This window comes from Thunnus maccoyii, chromosome 5, assembly GCF_910596095.1.
Source record: "Thunnus maccoyii chromosome 5, fThuMac1.1, whole genome shotgun sequence".
Taxonomy (NCBI): domain Eukaryota; kingdom Metazoa; phylum Chordata; class Actinopteri; order Scombriformes; family Scombridae; genus Thunnus; species Thunnus maccoyii.
This window is the reverse complement of record NC_056537.1, coordinates 28253815-28275256: the sequence shown is the minus strand read 5'-3', so window position 1 is coordinate 28275256 and position 21442 is coordinate 28253815. Positions and strand designations below refer to the sequence as shown.

At 39.6% G+C, this 21442-nt stretch overlaps 1 protein-coding gene across 2 annotated transcripts in view; it reads left to right on the top strand.

Moving 5' to 3' along the window:
- The first annotated feature begins 516 nt into the window (after positions 1-516).
- ndrg4 (NDRG family member 4) overlaps positions 517-21442 on the top strand; it is a 56164-nt gene continuing 35238 nt past the window's right edge. For both annotated transcript variants that reach the window (XM_042411258.1, XM_042411257.1), the window contains exon 1: positions 517-649. The gene's annotated coding sequence lies outside the window, so the exon portion shown is untranslated. The remainder of the gene's footprint in view (positions 650-21442) is intronic.

Genomic DNA, 21442 nt, shown 5'->3' with positions numbered 1-21442 from the left:
GCGGGCTGTTGTGTTGGTCTGCCTGAATCTATGTGAGAGTGGGGTTGTCTGTGAATATCCAGTCACAGCGTGTCAGAATTTGATGTGCAAAAGAGGATATTTTCTTTCTGATTTGGATGAATTCATTCTCAGTTTGCCAGCATACTCTAAAAAGCATGAGTAATTTCAAAGCTTGCATTTGTCTGCCAACTCTGAGCTGCAGTGTCCTGCTTTCAAGAACAAAAGAACACACACACACACACACGCACACACAGGAATATACAACCATGCGCACACACATATCTCTCTCTCTCCACCAGACTCAACTCCATCACTTTCTTCTTCTCTCCTCAGCTCTTTTTCTCTCCTCTCCTCCCTTTGTCACTTCTCTCTGTGATCTTCAGTGTGCTGCATCATTGGTGAAGCCACGTGCTCTATGTTTATCATCAGGAAGGGGAGGGAGATAAAGATAGATAGAGAGAGAAAGACTGCCTCTCTCTTCTCTCTCTCTCATTTCATCCAGTGCACCCACAGACACACACACACTCAGCAACATACTCCACTCTTTCAGTTCTTAGCAGCCCGAGGGACGCACACACCCCGACACAGACACCAAAACCACAACTAAACCAGACCGAACCACCCGGAGAAGCTCTGAACTACACCACAGGTATAGTAAAGCTTTGTCTCTCTGGAGCATGACATTCATTTGAACAGTTTCTGCCTGAGAATGTGTGTAAAACTGTCACCCTGAAGTGTTTTTGTGCCGTAATCAAGGCTAAAAGTCTTTGTGAAGCATGGGCATATTATTTTAACTTTACTTATTATCTGTCCAGGAAAGTAAGAACAGACCTCTCATGCGCTGTAGCTGTTTTTGTGTTAGAGGACTACAGGAGGAGGAGGAGGATGTTAAAATGAGGACAGGATTCTTGGCACGATGTGTGTGAAAACTGCTGCTGAGGCTTTGTACTCTATACTTTATACCCCCCCCTCACCACCACACACACACACACACACACACCTCCCACTGGCAGCCTCTGCATTGGCGTGAATAGGATGTCGACAGGTTGAATTTATTGACCCCGTAGGAAACAAAATGTGCCATTTACTGTAAAGCAAAGCAGAGCTGCCTATCAACAATCTCCTGTATGATGTCTTTTCTTACTTATATGAAATAATAAAGTTGGGCTGATGTCGATGCTGTGTTGAAGTTGCTGCTTCTAAAAAAAGTCTCTGTACTTTGAGTAAACACCACAGATCCGATTTTAAAGTGGCGTATAACTGCAGAGAGGAGGGAGCAGGGTGTGCTGACGAAAATGGTGTTTGGTTTTGTAGCAGACTGAGGCGAGTGGATGATGAATCTACAGTAGGTGGAAGTCATAAAAGTTGATTGAATTTGGTGCAGGCTCAGGTTAGCGGTGCCCCAAATGTGCCTGCATTTGCTGTATGCTGCTGACAACACCTGAAAAATTGAGGCTGCATGATGGCACAATGGTAAAAATAATACGGTTGGGTGCTCTTTTGTAAAATTAAAGATACAATAAGGCACTTTAATCTGTGAAAAGACTTAAATATATCAGGATAATCATATTTTTACATTCAAATGATTATAACTGATAATAATAAACCTCATAAGATTCACAAAAAACATATATTTTTCCAGTGATTGGATGTTTTAAAGCACAACTATATTGTCAGCAGAAAGATGTGACAAAGTTCATTATTTGTCATATCACACTTAAAACCTTGTTAAAGGTTAAACCCTGTTACGGCGACACTGTCAATGTCCCATTTTTGCTTGGTCCTCTTACATAATTTCTCCATAGGATCCAGAACTCCACCTCCCTTATCGTTTCCTTGCAGGGAGTGTTTTTCACATTCTGCTTTAAAGCTATAAAACTTATTGGCTTTTTTCACTATACACTGCTGCTCCTTCAGCACATGAAACAGTCACTGAAGCCGAGCCTGTCTTCCCGTTGGGAGCGGGTCTGTTTCCCAGCTCGGGGTTTATAAATAGATTTACAAAGAGCAATACACTCCTGCTTTTGTTCCTACATGAGCAACATGGAGCCACACAGCAATGCTAGCTCACACCTTATCACTGCTCCAGTTAGACCATGTTTGGAGACAGGATTTCTCATTTTTTGTAGCAGTAGCCAAGTCAAACTGAAATTAAAATTCAAATCTGTATATTCCTGGTTTTTTTTCAATTATAAAAAATAAGAAATTTAAAGGTTTTTTTTTTTTTTTTTTTTTTACAGTGATAGCACCACAGCACGTTACAGCAGGTAACATACAGAGAGCTGAGGTCACAGGACAACCTGTTGTTGTGACTTTTGGCATATGGTCATATGCCATCACCAGATCTGGACACATGCCAGAGAGACAGCTAATGCTAGCTAGATGTCCTCCTTTCTATAATGTGGAACTAACATAACACTGACTATGCAAGAGCTGCCGATAACTAAGCAGGCACTGAGATAACATAAATGAAAAGTAACTAGCTAGTCTAACTAGCTTCAGATTTCCCAGTTAAATGCAAATTTAACAGCACGACAGGTCTTTCTAAATGTTGAATGCTGTAAATGAGTAGACGGCTTAAATTGCTAACTGTTGATAGGGTAAGGATTAGTTAAAATGTCAGGAAACAATGTCTATAGGGCTATACAGTATTATCTGTTCTAGTCAGTAGCATAATATGGAAGTTTACATTTGGCTTGCAGGATATCAGTCAACCACTTTCATGGGAAATGTCCATCACAGAGGTTTCAAACTTTTCCACAAATCCAAAAAGTGGTCTGTTTTATCCTTTTTTGAAAAATATGATTTTTTAAAATATACACAATAGCTGTAGCATCCATATAGTTTACATTTCCTCACACAAAGTGTTAGGAGAATTCAAATTTCAGTTTGACTTCAAGGGAAAAGAGGCCATTTAGCTTTAGCCTTTAGCTTTCCTTTAGAAGAAAATGATGCTAATCTGTTTGTTATGATTCATACAGTTGCTGATCAATACTGGTGACTCACTGATTTTGAAGATTTTGAGTAAATCAAAACCTTCTCTGTGTTACTGTTTTGAAACAACTTCTCTTGCTCCTTGGAGTCCATAAACCCCACTTTTAGCCCCCACCTACCTCCCAGCCCTTCCACCCTCCCACTCCCTGGCATTTTCAACAGCTAAACAATGGAGGTTGGCACTGCGAGTGAGCCACTGGAAAAGCAGGGTTGTTATTACCGTGTTTTGCATGCTGATATATTTCCTCTTTACTAGATGTTTCTGTATCTCTGCTCTAATTAGCTAGCTTCCTTGTGTCTATTGGGAAATGAGAGTACAGTATTATTTCTGTTAATTACAGTCTGTGTTGTTGAACTTGTTTCTGGCCACTTTTACAGGCTGATACAAGTCAGTTAATCCAGCTTTAAAGAACCACACTGGCTTTTCTAAGGACTGCAGATGCTACTTTTATTTCTTTAAAAAAATGATTTTAAGATCTAATAGCTACAATAGTGGAATAAAGGTGTCATTCTTCCAGTCTTCTTTCATTAACTGTTAACCTTCACATTTTTCTCCCTCGTCTTTTATGGCAATTTCTACAGGTTCCTCCTACCTAATGATACCTACAGTCTGGTCTATGTAGTATTATTGCATGAAGTCTCCTCTCATAATTCTGTGAATCTTAATATTGCCTTTGCACCTGCAATGCACCAACACCAGTACAGTAGATCTTGTCTCTTGTATTTTTATACCTGCTGCTAGATGGGACCTGGATTGTTTTGGAACTTCCCTCCCAAGGCTGGCTGCACGGTTCCACAGAGCCTCCTGCAGACCATGTACGTAGGATTCGTGAAGCCACTGTTCCTACTCACATAACGTACCATACCGTGCCACACAGGTCTCTCCTTTATCCAGCCTGTGTGGATTTATCTTTGGCATTTCCGTCCATCCGTTCCATTCTGTCAACCAGTCAGTCCAGTGTTTCACATATTCATTCCGCAGCAGCTGACAAATGATGCCCACAAATCCAATGAAAATTCATCATTCAGTCATTAAACAAACATGCATAGGACAGCAACAAGACCACTTTTTAGTCCATCTGTCATCGGACAAATATTTTTTAAAAAAGCCTTTTAAATCACAACAGATACTGGAGCAGATACTGGAACAGATACTGGGAATTAGACTGGGAGAAAAGCCAGACCCTGAAACTGAAAATTCCCTCGACAACATTTGGCGGCAACCTGTTCCAGGTGACACACTGTGGCAGTGAGACTATTCCAGCATGAGTGGTTTGGTGTTGATCCCTTTCATGTGGATGTTTTTATATTATATCACAATTATATGACACAAATTAAGATATGTTTGTCAACCCTCTCGGACTCATTTGCTGACATTTAATTCAGTCCAGGAAACAACTCAGTCTGTACAGGTGAAAATTAGAAGCTAACACCTCCATTTTGTCGTGTTGAATCACATTGGTAATATCAGGCAGTAAACATATACATTTGAAAAGTCATTCACTGTTTCAAATTAATAGCTTGTAGAAGTAGATGACTGTTTTCCCACATGGGCCATTTGCGCCATTCCTCTCTAGAATAAATCTTTAAACCAGTAGCTCATGCTCAGTTATATTCTGTAAAATGCTAGATTTTGACAAAATGAAATTGCTGTCCTCTTTTTTTTTTTTACATAAAGAGACTTATCATATCTACAATGTGTTCACTCTAAATGTTTACTTTTTAAGAATCAATAACAATTAAACAATATTATTATTTGAAATTCCTTGACATTAGAAAAAGTTGTCTGAAAAAAAAAAACAAGACCTAGTATATGGTTGGACTGTGTATGAAATACTAGAGGGCTTTTAATTTGAAACAACAGACACAGGAAGTGGCAAGGTGTGGCAACCAGGCCCCCAGGAAGTGTGCCAGGCTTTGACTGCAGCCAATTTGACATAGGGCCTTTCTCAATACCATGTACGCCAAGTTCGGACTTGTGTACTTTCTAGTTCGGACTTGGCAAGTTCGACTCGGGAGTACAAACTTCTGAGGACAGGAGGACACAGTACAATCATTCTGCCTGCTGACAGCAGCAGCTCAGCTTCAACACACCTACCTGACTGTACTGTGTCAAACTAATCACAACTCATAGCTCCACTAATACTTTTTTTCAGAGAGATGCAATAAATTATGTTATTCAGTCTGTAATGTAGCTATAATACAAATCCAAACTGTTATGTAGCTTAATAGAATAAAACAAAATTTGATAATAACTGATCTATGAATTTTAATACATTTATATCTATTGAAATATGGTGATATCTGTAGATAGAGCCCAAGAGGCAGCGCTGTTGTTCTGTCCAGTAAAAACATGAAGCTTCACTTTACATTCAGACAAACTAATTTGGTAGCTACATTTGTTAAATTCATCTGTGAGATCAACATTTATCTTCCAAAAGAAATTATATATCAAAATGCTACAGAGACATTAGAGCCAGCGGTAAATTACCAAAGAGCTGCACAGATCAGTTCACTGGATCATGTTCTCCCGGGGATGACGTTGGACATTGACTGGCCAATCATCTCAGGAGTATGGCAGGTGGATAGTGACAATTTAAGGTTTACCAGGAGAAGGAGAAGGAGCAGTCTACCATTCTGTTGCCACTGGACTGTGTGGAGATTTGAATGAGATTGATTGGGACTGCAGACAAGAGCCGGTGGCGACCTTAAGGCGAATGCATGGAAGAAATGTCTACCGGCGGCGGTATGACAGGTGTACATCATAATTGGATATATAAAAATAAGTATATTTGAACTTGGTGCGTTGGTTTAAAACTGTGTGATACACATGTCATTTCCATGTACATCACCTGGTTGCTAGCAGCTGAGATGAGAGATATGTCCCAGATTGTACTATCTGGTGTTAACAAGCACAGCAAGTCCCCCTCCTTCCTTCTTACTGTTCGCAGTGGTGTCTCTATCCACACGAACCGTGTGGAATCCAAGGATAGTCACATTTGTGTCTGGAATCTGTTTGTGTAGCCACATCTCAGTGAAACAAATAATACTGCACCCTTTGTACTTCCTCTGAATTAGTACGAAATGCATTCTGGGATATTTAGTTTCGGCTGCCTTCAGCCTACCAATGGTGTAACTTCATCACTCAGTCAGTCAGTGATGGGCTTGGACAGACATTCGGGTTTGTAGGACTGGCTCTGCTGTTGCAGTCAAGCTAAAGAAAGTAACTCAAAGTCCACTTGCTAGTTTTTTCTGGAGCTACAGTATATGACCACTTGCTGGCACACTTGAAAGTTCCACACTTGGGTCACATAATAATAAAGACTGATGGCCGAGCCATCGCCATCACAAATGGCAATGGCTCGACTATCAGTCTTTATCCGCTGATGAAGACTGTGAGATGCAGTTGAAAACTCTGACAGAAAGCTAGTAAGTGGACCTTCAGGTTTTTTCCAATTAACTTAATAACAATTTTAATAATTTTATACAAGGACACATATCAACTGCTTTTTAGCCACCATCTGACAGCTATCAGACCATATTTTTGTGGAAAAATATACACCATCGCTAGATTATCTTCAGAATTTATTGGTAAATGTGCCTCCAGTTCAACCGTGCTGGTTTGTTTGTTGTTGCAGTTGTACAGAAGAGCTTCTCTCAAACCTAAACTTAGACTAGATAGTGCATGGCAAATTGTTGTTCTTCAAATCTAATACTGGTTTGACTCAAATTCATGTCTGAGATCTGCATTTATGCGCTTAAAAGCATCCATAAAAACTACAAAACTAAAACTACTTCAAAACTACAGTCTGTGCTAGTAAAAAAGGATTGGTAAACTGGACAAAAACTGCCTTCATGCTGGAATTGTTCTGGAATAATCTCACTTGTATCATGAACCACAGTTGCAACAGAATACATGCATAGTTTTATGTTTTTAGTAGACACTGGCTTGGGGTCAGTTGTTTTTTTTTTCCATTTTAGGTTCACTGATTCTGTTTTTTTTTTTTTTTGCCATAATTCATCAGGTGCATGGTCAAATTTGAGATCAGGCTTATCAGTGACACTGTTGATCCCTCACTGTCATATGGTGAAATGTCACCATATAACTTCAAGGTGCATGTTGACTAGCAGCCCCCCTACCACACCTGTATGTCAAATCCCATCTGTGGTGGATAAATTTTGCATTGGATCCATTTCTCAACATCAAAAAGACTTGACACAGCTTGATTAATATACTCACATAGAAATGGAGCATAACAGCATGCCCTGTCATCACACATACGCACATTATTTTTTTCTCAATATGTGTTATCTATTACTGTCGCCCATCAGCTTTGAAATGCCAGCCTGGGTGATGGCTGTTCGTGTTTGATTGTCTGAGTCAGTCTGGAAGGAACTGCAGATTCCACACATCTCTGCATGCTTTTTATTACATCTTTGTCATGGAGCTTCAGTGTGTACGCAGTATAGTTATATAAGAAGGTTTAGAAGAGCTATGGTGATAATCATTGCCTTGGAAAAAGTCCAGCACATTCATCATGTCTTAAAAGGCAGAAATACTTTTTGTGTTTATGTGGTCACTGCAGAAAAACCAAACAAAACTTCATGGTCAGTATGTGTTCACAGCCACAGGATGTCATGATGTGTAGAGTTCATTAAGTGGATGCTGCTGCTGACATATTGGTTATTGAATGTCTGCACTGTGCTGCTCTGTGGTCACTAATGGAGGACTTCTATTAAAATGGAGGATGGCACACCAGGGATAACAGCGTCATATAATGTGTGGAAACATGAGTTTGCTTTTTGCCCTCAAGACAAGCTGTTATTAAAAACCTTAATGATGTCAAATGTTGTGTATACAGATGTTATACTGAAATAGAAATGTGGTCATTTCTACAACTGATTGTGTGTTAATTGTTAGGTTATTTATGCAAAAAAAAAAATAGTGGCCTGCCATGTCAGCATCATAATCCATCAAGCCAAAAATATTACACGTGGTGTGTTTTCAAATCGCCTCCTTGCATTCACCTCTGTTTTACAAGCTCAGTGTCTGTGAGGCAGCAATAACCAGAAAAAGACTCAATCTGATGTTAGCAATAGCTACAAAATTAAGACAATACAGTGCAACTGATAGACATTAACCATGAAAACATATAATCGTGTGGTCTACTAGTTTAATAAATGTAGAGGTTAGAAGTTGAGATGACTTAATTTTGAATGGACTGTATTATATTTCCTAGCATTTAAGGGTTGTTCAACCAAACTGCAGAACTGTTTTGGTTTTATTTGGTAAGGTTTTGATGTATCTCTCTTTCAGATTTCTGCCTCCAACGTAATACAATGGAGGTACATGCAATTTCTTTTGTGGTGCTCACAGCATTAAAAAACGAAATTCCTTTCACCTGCATTGTATTGAGGTGGAGGGTGAAGTGGGATTTCTCAAAACCATGGTACTATAGGGTTGACTTTAAAAAAAATCAAGTTTGCCTCACTGTTAAAAGCTAATGTTAAGACAACAGATTTTACAAAGTCAGCAAACAGTCTAACCAAAATTTCACCCACTATCAGTTTTTTTTTTATCAATGGTCATGAATCCAAAATCCTTCCTCACACATCTCAAGTGTGCCATGATTATCTGTTCAACATGGTTCGCTAGTTTTCTCCATTTTCTGTTAGCAAATACAATAACATTAGCCTTACTGATAGGAGCAGGACATGTAATGGGTCAGACAGACTGACCATTTTACAAGCGCTTATCTTATCTTATCTCCTATGGTGGGATTTAAGTTAGTCAACCCTGTAATTTTGTTTGTTTTTGTTGTTCTATCTTGATTTATTATTGATGAAATGTATTATAGAGTTCTTTCTGGAGAGTGATAAGCCTCTACATGATTTGACTTTACACCTCCAGGCCTAATTAGAAATAAAATACAAACCAGGCTGGGTTATGGCCTCTTTTTCAGTGGACATTTTAGTAAAAACCATGTGTTTGTGAAGGAAGGGACTGCAGTTTACTCAGGAAACCATTCATCCCCTCAGCGTGCTTCACTGAGCTTTGCCACTTGACACCTGGTTCTCTGTTCGGTTCAGGAAGGAGTCCGGCAAACACTCCCCTCTCCCATAAGTGTACCGCTGGTAGCCACACACTGTCTACCCGTCTGCCCTGCTGGCATCCATCCTGCAGCCCTGTGAGCAGACCATAGAAACACAACCCCTAGAATGGACATTTGGTTGCATTTTTCAGTGCGGCTGCCGGACGATCCAACTGTGCCATTCAGCTTTAGCCAAGTAAATACAAATCATGTTGTGTGAATGTTGGTGAATAAGGCTAAGATGTAGTGTTTGGCTTCGGCTGATGGCCTTAGCATGCTGGTAGATGAAAGGTTAATGTCACACTTGTCAGTAGATCATTGCTGTATGTTCATAAAAAGCTCTCACCTTGCAGTCAATGCTTCAGTTCATCTTAGATTAATTGGGTGGGGTTGAGATCAAGTTCTTCCACACCAAACTGAGAAAAAACCATTTCTAAATGGACCCAGCTTTATGTACTGGAGCATTAAGTGTGTTTTTAATATGCATCCGTTTCAATTTGCGCATAAAAAACCCTGAGTGGAAATGCCAGAAATTCGGTAAAAAATCAAAATGTTGCAAAAAAGTTTATGCTGGCTTCAAGAGGAAAAGTTGGTGTATCAATGATAAGAAAATGTGACAAAGTGCTATGGAAACAGACTTAGTGAATACATCGTGATGAACATGAAACATGTGAATTAAAGGTCAATCAAGCTTCCACTCAACAACATTCCTCAAATAATACAGGAAACAAACATAAATACCATATTTCCATCACGTTTTTCACACATTGTTTTAGGTTTGACAGATCCTAATATTTGCACAACAGTAGTGGATGAAAGTTCGGTGCCTTGACAATTTCTTGGAAATTCTGTTAAAATTTACTTTACATTTGGAAAATAGGAGAGGGTGTGGTTCAACAGTTGCCACAAAGTTTTATGAAGACTGTTATCTAAGATATCATTGAATGCTGTTGCAAATTTCCCTTAACTGCAACGAACAGGCTGACAAAAAACCCCAGCTCCTGACCATTATTATCTCCCACCAAAGCTTTACAGTTTGCACTATGCATTCAGGCAGGTAGTGTTCTCCTGGGATCCACCAAAACAGACTTGTAGTGGAGCATGTGTCATCACTGCTCCAGTCCAATGGCAGTGTGCTAAACACAACTGCAGCCAACACTTGGCATCACTCGTGTTGATCTTAAGAGTGCCTCTGCTCTGCCATGGAAACGCACGTCATGAAGCTCCCAACAAACAGCTCTTGTCAAGACTGTTTTCCAACACAGTTTGGTTCTGTGAGCTTATATGACCGACCACTTCATGGCTCAGCTGTTGTTGCTCCTAGACATTAACTGCAAAAGCTTTTACCCAAGAGCTGTAGTTAACGAGTTGGAATTGGCATGAACACTGGTGCAGTCCTGCTTGATCTGCCCTCCAGGTGTACTCAGACACTGACTTGACTAAATCAGCAGCTTCCGGGGAGCAGTCTACAAGGCTTTAATATTGAAGGCCAGCATGCTTTAGTTTGGTGTGAATAGCTCTTTGTCCAAAGGCTGTCGAGCTTGCTCTACTTTATATTGCAGCTATGAATCAAAGGCAGATCTTGTGATGAGGCAGTAGGTTGATATTATTATTTAGGGCCTGAATTTACAGAATGAAGGAGATAACAGCTGTAGGAGACAATGAATGTTGTCTTAGATTTTTTTCTGGCAGTACACAGGACTGTGTAGGTTTTCAGCATTAATATGTGTTGTCTTATCAAACTTTACACACTGTCTACAAATTTGTTGAGCAAAAGTCCCATCTATGAACACATACCTGTGTGTGTGTGTGTGTGTGTGTGTGTGTGTGTGTGTGTGTGTGTGTGTGTGTGTGTGTGTGTGTGTTAAATAATGTGATGATCAAAAAGAACAGGTACGCTCAGCCTTTGCTGATTAAAATAGGGTGAAAATGACCAACAGAGTACCACTGACCTCTTGTCCATGGTCCCACTTACAGTGGAATTAATGAGGCAAGTAACTATATGCAAACCCAGACATGAACAGGCTTCACCTTAATCACTGCTCACACCTCAAGCAGTGCCAGCTCTTCATCGAGCCAACATACTCCATCAAAACTGGGAACATGTTTTAGGATATAGAGCAGGACATCAGAACAGGATTGAGTTATGTCTAAAATAATTCTTCTGCTCTTTTAGGGGCTTTTCCTCCATAATGGTTTAAAAGCAGAATCCATCTGCTCATGAAGATCATGTGATATGATTAAAAGATCCAGAACTTTTTTTGCTTCCAATGTTCTGCTAACTTATAGTTTTCCAGGTTTCTCTATTTATAATTAGTCAGAAAAGGGCTGCGTCTAACAGTCTTGTTTCTTAAAGCTGGAGTGTGGGACTTTTGACTCCCTCTTCTAGCAGTGAGAGTAAAGGGTGCGTTGTGTTTCCCTGACAAAGGCATGCAGCACGCTCTTATGTGCACCCCGAATGACAAACACAGAGAGGTCCGGATATGTTTTGACAGTCCACCGGCCCACCAGAATTTGTCCCAGTATTTCCTGATGGCCAGTACATACTGGCTGTAACCTACTGTTGCGGTTATAAAACGGTGGATAAGTTGTTTTGAGCATCACACAACCTCCGCGAAATGACTCGTTTCACTATCAGAATTTGGTTCATTTGGTCCTGTAACACTTGGAAAATCTACAAGAGCTGCACAATTAACGGCCAAACGGCCAGTGCAGGAATGTTGCCACCAACATGAGATTCAAAAACTCCCTGTACTGTTAAAATACAGAGAGATTTATCTGGCGCTGATAGTCTTAATCAGCATTGTGTGAACTCGTTTGGCAAGAGCTTGAATATAACAGACATTCATTTATATGTAAAAGTTCCACACTGCAGGATACTGGATTTTGAATTGGTCTACAATTGGATTCCAGGTAGCATTAAAGAAGTCCTTAAAGCTTTTACATTTGTCTTTGTGAAACCTGCCAAGACCCTGAGTAAATGGACAGAAGAAGAGTGGAGATTAGAGAGGCTCAGTGCCGTGTCCTCTGCACACATCTTATCTGCTGGAAACTAACATTAGCTTTACCTTTGCACGGTGGCTGCTGTAATGAGTCCATCTCACAGCAGAGCCTCAGACCCTTTAGGGGGCGCCACCCTCTCACACGGTGACTCTAACACCACCACTGAGAGCTGAGGCCAAAATAGAGCTCTGAGTTAGTGTGTTGTCAAAAGTGTGAGCTTACCACTGTGAGCTTGGTCGCTCACTGTGTCCTCTTTATTTTCTTTTGTTTTACCTGAATAGTCTTGCTAAGCTCATAATATGAATGCTCACATACATGGCATTCAATCCAAAAATGAGGCTGCTTCTCTCACTGCCTGTAAAGCTGACTTCTTGGATGCTGTGTGCAACCCTTTTTAAAGAGCTTTCATCTGACAGCACTGACAAGGAAGCTTTTTCTGCCATAACAGAGGGTCTGGAGCTGATAGCTGATATTTAATATTTAATCCTCCACTCTGACACTGATATCTCTGCTCTGGGTAGCTTCTCAGCCACAGAAGACTCCTCTAGACATTCAGCAGCTATAAATAATTTAAAGTTTAATTTCAAATGGTGGAAAGAGCTGAACTGATAACTGTGATTTAAAAATATTTGTAAGTAGTGCTGGGATTCTAGTACTTTTCGTTTTCTTGACGGTGTGTAAAAACATCAGCAGGACATGTACCGGTTCATTTTATGTGTGTGCACTTCAGCTTGTGCCCACAGACCAACAGGTTGGAGGATGGTGATGGGAAGGATGATGTGTAGGGGTAAATGTTGGGCCATGTCAGTCAGGATTAACATCTCCGCTCTGCTTGACTGGAGGAAGCTCCTCCAGGAATCACATCCACTTATTTCAATAACACCAACTGAAAGACATCAAGTCAACAGGAAGGAAACACAGTGACAGATAGATGAAAGCAAAGATTTCTAGCATTCAAATTAAAACTAAATTGTCAGTCTGTGTATTGTAGCAACATGATAAAGTCTACAGCCATGCTAACATCTCTGTGAGCCTGTACTCAAACACAGCAGTGCTTTGAGCCAAATGCTAATATGCTAACATGTTAATGTTTAGCAGGTAAGGTTTATCATGTTCACCATCTTAGTTTAGTGTGTTAGCATGCTAATATTGATAATGTCTTTTGTCATGAACCAAAGTAATGAAAAAATTTCAGTGTTTGTATTTAGGAACATGAATGTCTATACAAAATGACATGGCAGTCTATCCAATAATTGTTAAGATATTTCTATCTTGACTAAAGCGGAGGGCCGACTGACTGTAATCACCATCTCTTGAAATACCGTATTTCCTCAAATAGGGTGCCTGGGGTATTTATTTACCTCAGCTGCCTTTATTAGAATTCTCTCTGATTGATAAGTATATTTGCTCATATTTTAGTACCAAGCCTCGTTTTATGATCTGGTTCCGTTTGCTGTATTAAATTTTTGTTACTGCATCACTGACTCTATAACAATCACTCTAATGCTTGAGTTCCATCCTGAACCTTTTTCTCTGTGTGTCACTTAGTTGTAACATGTGGGTAACATGCCCATGAATATATACTCGCTGGCTTAGCCAAGCCATTCTGATGCAGTGTCGTTGCCATCATTATTATTAAAATATGCGTCGTTATTCCCGTATTTAAACAATATTGCGTCTCCTAGCTGTGCCACTTCCCTCTCTGTGATGGTCGGCTAGAGGAATACGCATGTACTCATAGAACTGGAGTAACATCCAGGTAACTACTATTTATGCTTAAACACACAATATGTAATTTCTGCCGCTAGGGGTCTCTTAATCAAAACAATAACAAAAGACAGTTTAATGACATTGTGAAGTAGTGTGGGATCATGGGAGTTGCTGTCTTCATTGTTAAACAACCAGCTTCTCTGGGTTGGGATTCCGTCAGTGTTCATTGTTCAGGAGGTTTTTTACCAGTAGCCGAATGATCTACAGAGGTCTTCTCCTCTCTAAAACAAATGGACACAGTGATTAAAATCAGTGAAAACACTGAATAAAGCAGTTTCACATAAAAAAATCAGTGTTTCACCGACACTGTTCCATGGACAGACGACGTCTGGGAGGGGCTCTGTGTGAGCTGAGCTGCTGCTAACGTTTGCTCAGTTTGTTTCTCTGATAACTTAAGATCCATACGTCTGATGACTAAAATCCTTCATCTAGTTGAACGGTACAGTTAAAAACGCCCAATATCTAAAAAGTTTATTATAAAAATGTGGCTTAAAACTGAATTTAAGTCAATTTAGACCACAACACTGATGAATTATCTTGTATGCGTATACTCTTTGGTAGAGGGGTATGATGCCATTCACAGGTGACCAAATGAAACGGACCATTACCTTGATTAAAATTACAGATTTCTTTGGGTTTGAAAACTGTTGGAAACATTTGGGATAATGTAAGTACACAACTGAACAAAATATATAACATAGATCTAGTCATTTTCTGACATTTTAATGTGGAATAGTTACATATTATAGCTTTAACTGACATGAACATTATATAACAAGCGCCAGGAGTTTATCCACCCTTGTGTTTTTCCACGGCCTGTTTTTGGGACTGGCTTTTATTTGTTGGTGCCAACCATGCCCCTGGACATTATCAGAGCTTTTAATTGACTACTGTCTTTTATTTGAGGAAATGCGGTATGCAGCTAGCTAGCTAAAAACTCTGGAGTTACTCCCACTTTGCTTACGTCTTGAAAGCTAGCTAGTTCACCCAAGAACATATGCTGTTAACATAACCACAGTGCTTTTACACATATGTTTTCCTATCTTTATAAAAAACTGCTAGTCATTGTTGAAGATTAGTTTCAAAGCTGCATTTGACTTCACAACATTTCTTTTTTATTTTCTGGCTGAAGTCAAGTATCTGTAGCAGTCTGTTTTTGTGGCCTTGTTGCATGTGCTTTCAGTCACTCCATTTTTTCAGGCTCCTCGTCAGGCTGCAGAAGCGTGCAGGTATGGTGTGTGATCTCAGTGAGGGAAGGAGGAGTGGGAGGGAGAGAGAGCATATCCATATCCTTTAGAGGGATGTTATCCTCTTTGAAGTGTGGCAGCCATATGTCTAATTAATACACTTGAGCAGAGTTAGTAACCTTGTAGCCTGACAGAGCTAGAGAGGAGACAAGAGAGGTTGGTCAGCCTCAGCAGTTTTACTCAACATGTTGGAATCGACCGTGCAGCTTTTCTGGTATGTTAAGCAAACTACAGATATAAAAGAAAAGAAGTACATTCAATTTGACACTTAAGCCCCACGCCAAAGTTTCAGCTTCAGTGCTTTTATGAAGGCAGTTTCCACATTTTTCCATGTTGGGCAAACCACTCTGAACCTGTCTTGTTTTCTGTCATAGTTTTCTCTCTTTCTGTCTTATTTGTCCCCCCACTGTCTCTCTTTCTCTCTGTCTCTCTATCTGCTGTCCCAGTTTCCAGATATTGATTCAGTGACTGTACATTAGATCAGATGCTTCCCCTCCACATGGCTGTGTAATCGATTTCCTGTCTAACAGGAAACTTCTCTCGGAACCTCTTTACTATCCCTGCATCCCCTTAAAGTGCTCCCCTCCCCACCCCCCTGGTCCCAGCGGATAAGTCCTGGGATTAATTTATTTCCAAGTACACCGCTGCACACATAACACACAAATGGTGTCATTTATGTATATAGTAGAGGCCTGTGCAATAAGACACATACAGTACACCTGAAATTGGGTTTTATTGATATTTCAGAGGTCTTTTACACTGACAAGAATAATCATTATTTTTAAATAAGAATTAGCACCCAACTCTCTGGTTCCCCTCTTTATTGTGAATTTTGGCTTCTTTTAGTTCATTGTTTGGGTTGCTGACAACTCCACTCTCGTCAGCCTCGTCTCCAGCACCAGCAAGCAGCTGTTCAGTGGAAAAGTTCTGATAAACCCGCTGATAAAACTGACAAATTGAAAACAGAGCTAAAAGGAGAGGGAATACTGGACTTAACATTGTAATTGGGTGGCCAGAAACATGAATAAATATAATGTTAAATAAATGTTAATGTTGTTCCACCTCTGATGTAAATAGGTCACTGTTTGCTAATGTGTTAGTCATGTGATGATACTATATGTCAATATTGTGTTTTGAGTTTGTTCTGCTGCCCCCAGCTGGCCAAAAAAATCAATTAATGCTGCTTTAAAAACAATTTATTCCAAACTACTTCCAGTATCATTGTAAACTACTTTGGTACTGGTCTAAAGATTTCAGTTACTCCAGCACAACTGGAAAGATTTCTTCAATACAGTGCGGGACAAATCACTGTTATAGAACTAAATATCTCACTGTACACCAGATCCCTGGAAGTTATTAGTTACTTCTGCATGAGATATGAGAATTTTTTTGAATGTTGTAATAGAGCTCATTAATTAAAAAAAAAAATCCTCCACCAATATTTTGTTTGTTCTTTATTGTTTATTAATTTTAGTACATTTAAAAATTGTTTCTTAATATTTACTATATTCCTGCTAATATTCATAGTCCATGGTACATTGACGGTATGTGCTGCCATTGTATATAATGGTTTGCCCCTGTTTAATGTGTCTTTTGCGCTGTGTTTTTGTAATTGACTTAATTGATCTTTTACTTGTAAATATCTCTGAATTTGATGATCATGTGACCGCATTGTGCTTATATATTTGACATTTTGGCAGCTTAATGAGCGAACCTGAGGATGCTGTGTGTGAAATGTGTCATTCGCTCCAAAAAACAGAATAATTTCTACAGATCTGAGATTTGATCTTTTGCTTTGTTATTGGCTGTCAACAGTTAAATTTGGCTGAAACTAAAAATAGCACCATCTGACTGTTAGATTAGGCTCACATGCTTTAAAAATGCCACTAATCACACACTCACAATGAGTTATGATAACCAGGAAAAAATACTTCATTCAGATTTGTCAGATGAAACTGGAGAACATGATAATTATTTGCATCAGCAGGTTTCATTTCAGTTGTTTTTTGTTTTTGTGTCATCTCATGGAGAGTGATGACATGGTCTCCACTCCAATGTGAGGCTGAAGGAGATCGTAGGTTGTTTTGGAGGTTGGGATCACTGCCTCTGCCAGAGTGCTGATCATTGTAAAGACGAACAACAAAAAGAAAGGCAAAAAGAAAAGGTTACTATGTGACTGTGAGATGTGTAATTTGGCAAGTTGTTCTCGTGAATGGAGAACAAAAGAGGACATTATGTGTAATTGAAAACAGGGGAATAGAAAGGGTAGAGCAGTAATGACATTTCTGTGAATTAATACCACGACAATACAAAGATAGTGTTCATACTATGGTGTCAACTCTGCTTTTGATGCTTTATGAATAACACAGTGTGAAATGAAAAGTCAAGCACAAAGAAATAAATGTGATTTATTGTAAACCTGACAGTAAGAAACAGATGAAAGCAACATGATAACATTGAAGATGTGTAATTTTTGGCAAGATGGTCTTATGAGATGGTGGGAAAATAAATAAAATAAAAAAAACAGCATGTAGAAGGTGAGCCAGACCCAATGGGACTAAGCTGGGTTGTCATGGCAACCCTGTCTGGGCAGAACTAAAAAGAAAAAAAAAAGAGCGAAGGAGGGAGAGAAGAGAAAAGAGGACAGGTTCAATTTGTTTTCCTCATCAAACTGCTGTAAAAGCAGACTGTTTTCTCCCCAAACTAGAAGAAAAAAACCTCTTTGGTTTGAAAGAAAAAGGTCTTTTTGGCAGTGCTCCTTTGTGAGAGAGAGGACAGAGAAAACAGGCTGGTACATAACTTCTCACCCACTGACACTTTGGCTGCGTGACCACAGTTGGTTGAGGGCTGAAGAGAGGCTTTGAAGTTAGACCCTCCACTGTTGAGTGGACTGTAATGAACACACGCATCACTGTTCAACTTAGTGTCTTTTTTACTGGCAGTGCTGAGTGTCAGATGCACTGCTGAAGGATGATCTGACACATAACATAAATAATCCATCGCTGAGAAGAAACGAGAACATGTACAAGAAACAAAATGTATGTGAATGTATACAACATACAACATCATCTACATATATGCAAACACACTAACTGTCTATGATAATGTGAGGAAAACTGTGTGGTAACTTGACCTTTCTCAATCTGGATTTTGTATTTGTGTTATTGTGGATTTGCAAAACATCAGCAGTCATGGATCAAGTATTCTCCTGAAGTCCATTTTAAGTACATTACAAAAGTCCAAAGGTGTTCTTTCTTCTCCCATTTTAGCTTCTTGTGTGAAGTTTACACTACCACTGTATCAACCAGCTGTGATGGCTGAGGACAGCAAATAAGTAATCTTTTTTGTACTACTGTTTTTGTGTCAAATTTAGTGTTGATTTTTTTAGGTGAAATTTATTATTTAGATTTATGTGGAAGTATGTGGTTAATTTATCAAAATTTACCCACTTGAAATTTTTAGGAGATCATCTTGTTGACTGTGTCGCGAATGTGTAGCGAATTTGATGTGGCGTATATTGCATACCAAGTCAATGGAAAGACGCGATTAGACACAAATTTTTCCTTGGTGGTACAAAGTGACATGAAGAAGCATCCATATGGGTTGGAAATGTTCCAAATTGAGCAAAAAAAAATTACATGTATCCTAGGCTTTTTGAATCTGCTTCCAATGTGGAAGTACCATAAAGTGCAATGTCACAGTTGGCCACTAGATGCTCCAGTTGACTCCCATTCAAAAAGCATCAATTTCTCTCTGGAAATACTATTTTCATTTTTTCAACACGTCATTATGGTCTCAATATCTAAATTCAGACCCTCTATTTTGAAGACTTCATCATTGATTTGAAGACCTATAGTAGCTTTGATTTCTGTTGTATGGGTGTTGATTGACAGCTGTGATTGACAGTTGGCTCATCTGCTGCTCTCCCTGACTCCAGGACTCCCGCTGAGTCACACTATTGTCGCACTATTGTTTAAAGTTTGACTTTGACTACAATATCTGCCCTGTTAACACAATTTAGCTAAAGTAGCTAACATTAGCCAAAGCGTGAAGTCCGAGGTAGCGGGATGTGTTTCCAGAGTGTGAAAGGCAACACCCTGCACTACTTATTTGGAAGATCCTGGCTCCAAACGGAATAAATGGCGTCAAACATAAGCTGCAACTCTGGACTTCAAACTGGCTCTAATGCAAACCAATGGCAGTGTTTCCCCTAGGATGACTGCTTTGGGGCAGCAGGGGGTGGTACCCCCGGGGGAGGGGGGGAGTTTATTAAAAACTCAAGACACTCATCAGCTATCATCAGTCATCTCTCCATTCTCTGTTAAAGAGTGGCAGAGATTGACACTAAAATGACAATTGCTGGCCCAGCTTAAAGGTCAGTCCACCTTAAGTGAGCCTGGCCAGGTTAGGTTAACGCATTGTTGCTAACTTAGGGGCTAACCCCCTTGGAAAGACGAGTATTTTCTTGGTCTTGAGGAGCTGCAGCATTTATTAACTGACACACTGTAGCCTGTACTGTACATTTACTGTCAGACTGACAACTTACTGCTAAACTTTTCCTTTGCTCCGCTTGCATACAGCTCACTTTTCTGCTGCTCGTTCTCTCTTCGTTCTCACTTAACCACTCACTGCGCTACGCTATGTTCACACATATTATGCCTTATTCCTTAACAGAGTTACGCTACTCTTGTACCTTTCCCGTAGATTTCATTTGAAGAATGAAGAGAGGGAGGATGACTCAAAACAATTCAACAATAACGCAGGGTGTTATTGTGCTCGCACAGTGTGTGAGTGAAAATTATTAGTAGCCCGTTGATATTAATGATCATGGGAAATTTTGCAGTGGTGCACCGCTGCTGCAAAATTGCTGAGCGCCGCTGTTGAATGAATATAGAGGAAACACTGAATGGGTGACATCACATCTTGCTATGTCCATCTTTATACAGTCCATGACACAAACACACAGGCACACTCCCAAAGAGATGGGCGGTGCATCTGTTGCTAGCTAGCTTCCAACTATTGACTGGCTGGGGCGAATAAAATAAAACGGTCCAGAAGTCAAATTTGCATGAATGATGTGAGGTGACAATTTGCTTTGCTTTCTGTCTGAACATACAGTCTGAACTATCCGAACACACTGCTCCTGCAACACTTTCATACATATGAATAAGTATGTATTAAAGAATTAGTACCAAAATTCTCTCCTTGTGACAGTATTTCTGCATTAAGCTGTGATGGAGGGAGAGTAACAAAAGGGTGAATTTTGTTCTAAAAGACTGTGACTCTGGGGAAAGAAAACACTTGACTTGCTTACCTCCATAGACAGGAGGAATAATTAAAGTGACCACCAGTGCTTTCAATGTAGATATGGACATGTGGGTGGTGTTTTAAGATACAAATGACAAATATGAAACTGTACGCATTGTAGAAAATATTCACCTTATCAAATTTTCCCCATTAGGCTACATATGCAGAGACAGAACATACAGACTTGTACAAACAGGACTTAAAACCTAACGCATGCTAGCAGCCCCTACAGCTGGCAATGTTCATTATAGACTGCAAAACTAAAATTTGAAATAGAACCAACAGCATACTGATAATATTATTGTTCTTAGAGCCTTACCTGTAGCAACAATGAAAAGGTAAAGTTTGTTCTGAAGGTGGCAGTAGCGCACAGGTCAAAGCTGTGCTCAATGAATTTCATTGCTATTTGCCCATTTGATTTTGATATATCTTGTGTACAATTAAACCTTTGGACTGATGGTGGCACTTGAGGACCATGACTACAGCAAACTCCATAGAAATCAGGCCAGAGTTGTCAGTATAGTTGCGTAGGGACCAAAGTGTTTGTGTCAAGCGGATATTTTGACTTGATGGTGGCGCTGGACAAAATGTCACAGAGTTACTAAAATTATTCTGACTCATCCTCTGGGTGCCATGAATAGTTTTTACCAAATTTCATTACAATCTGAACAGTAATTGTTGAGACTTCTTGCCACAGATCAAAGTTTTGAGCAGACCAAATGAGCAACAGACTGACTAAATTGTATAGCCAACACATTCACACCTCCGTACACTTTTCACACTTATAAGAGACACACAGTCATTTATAATTTCTGAACAGCATGTATCAACATTTTTATTTAAGAAACAAAAAAACATTATCATAGATAGATGCAATGTTGCACACAAGTCAAAGCATTGAATCTGAGAAGGACAACACTGGTATCTTTCCACTGGCAGCAGTGGCGTCATGAAGCCAAATATAGCCGGTGTAATGCAATGGTAATTGATTTCACAACCAGCTGCCTTACATAAGCATGTCGGACTGAA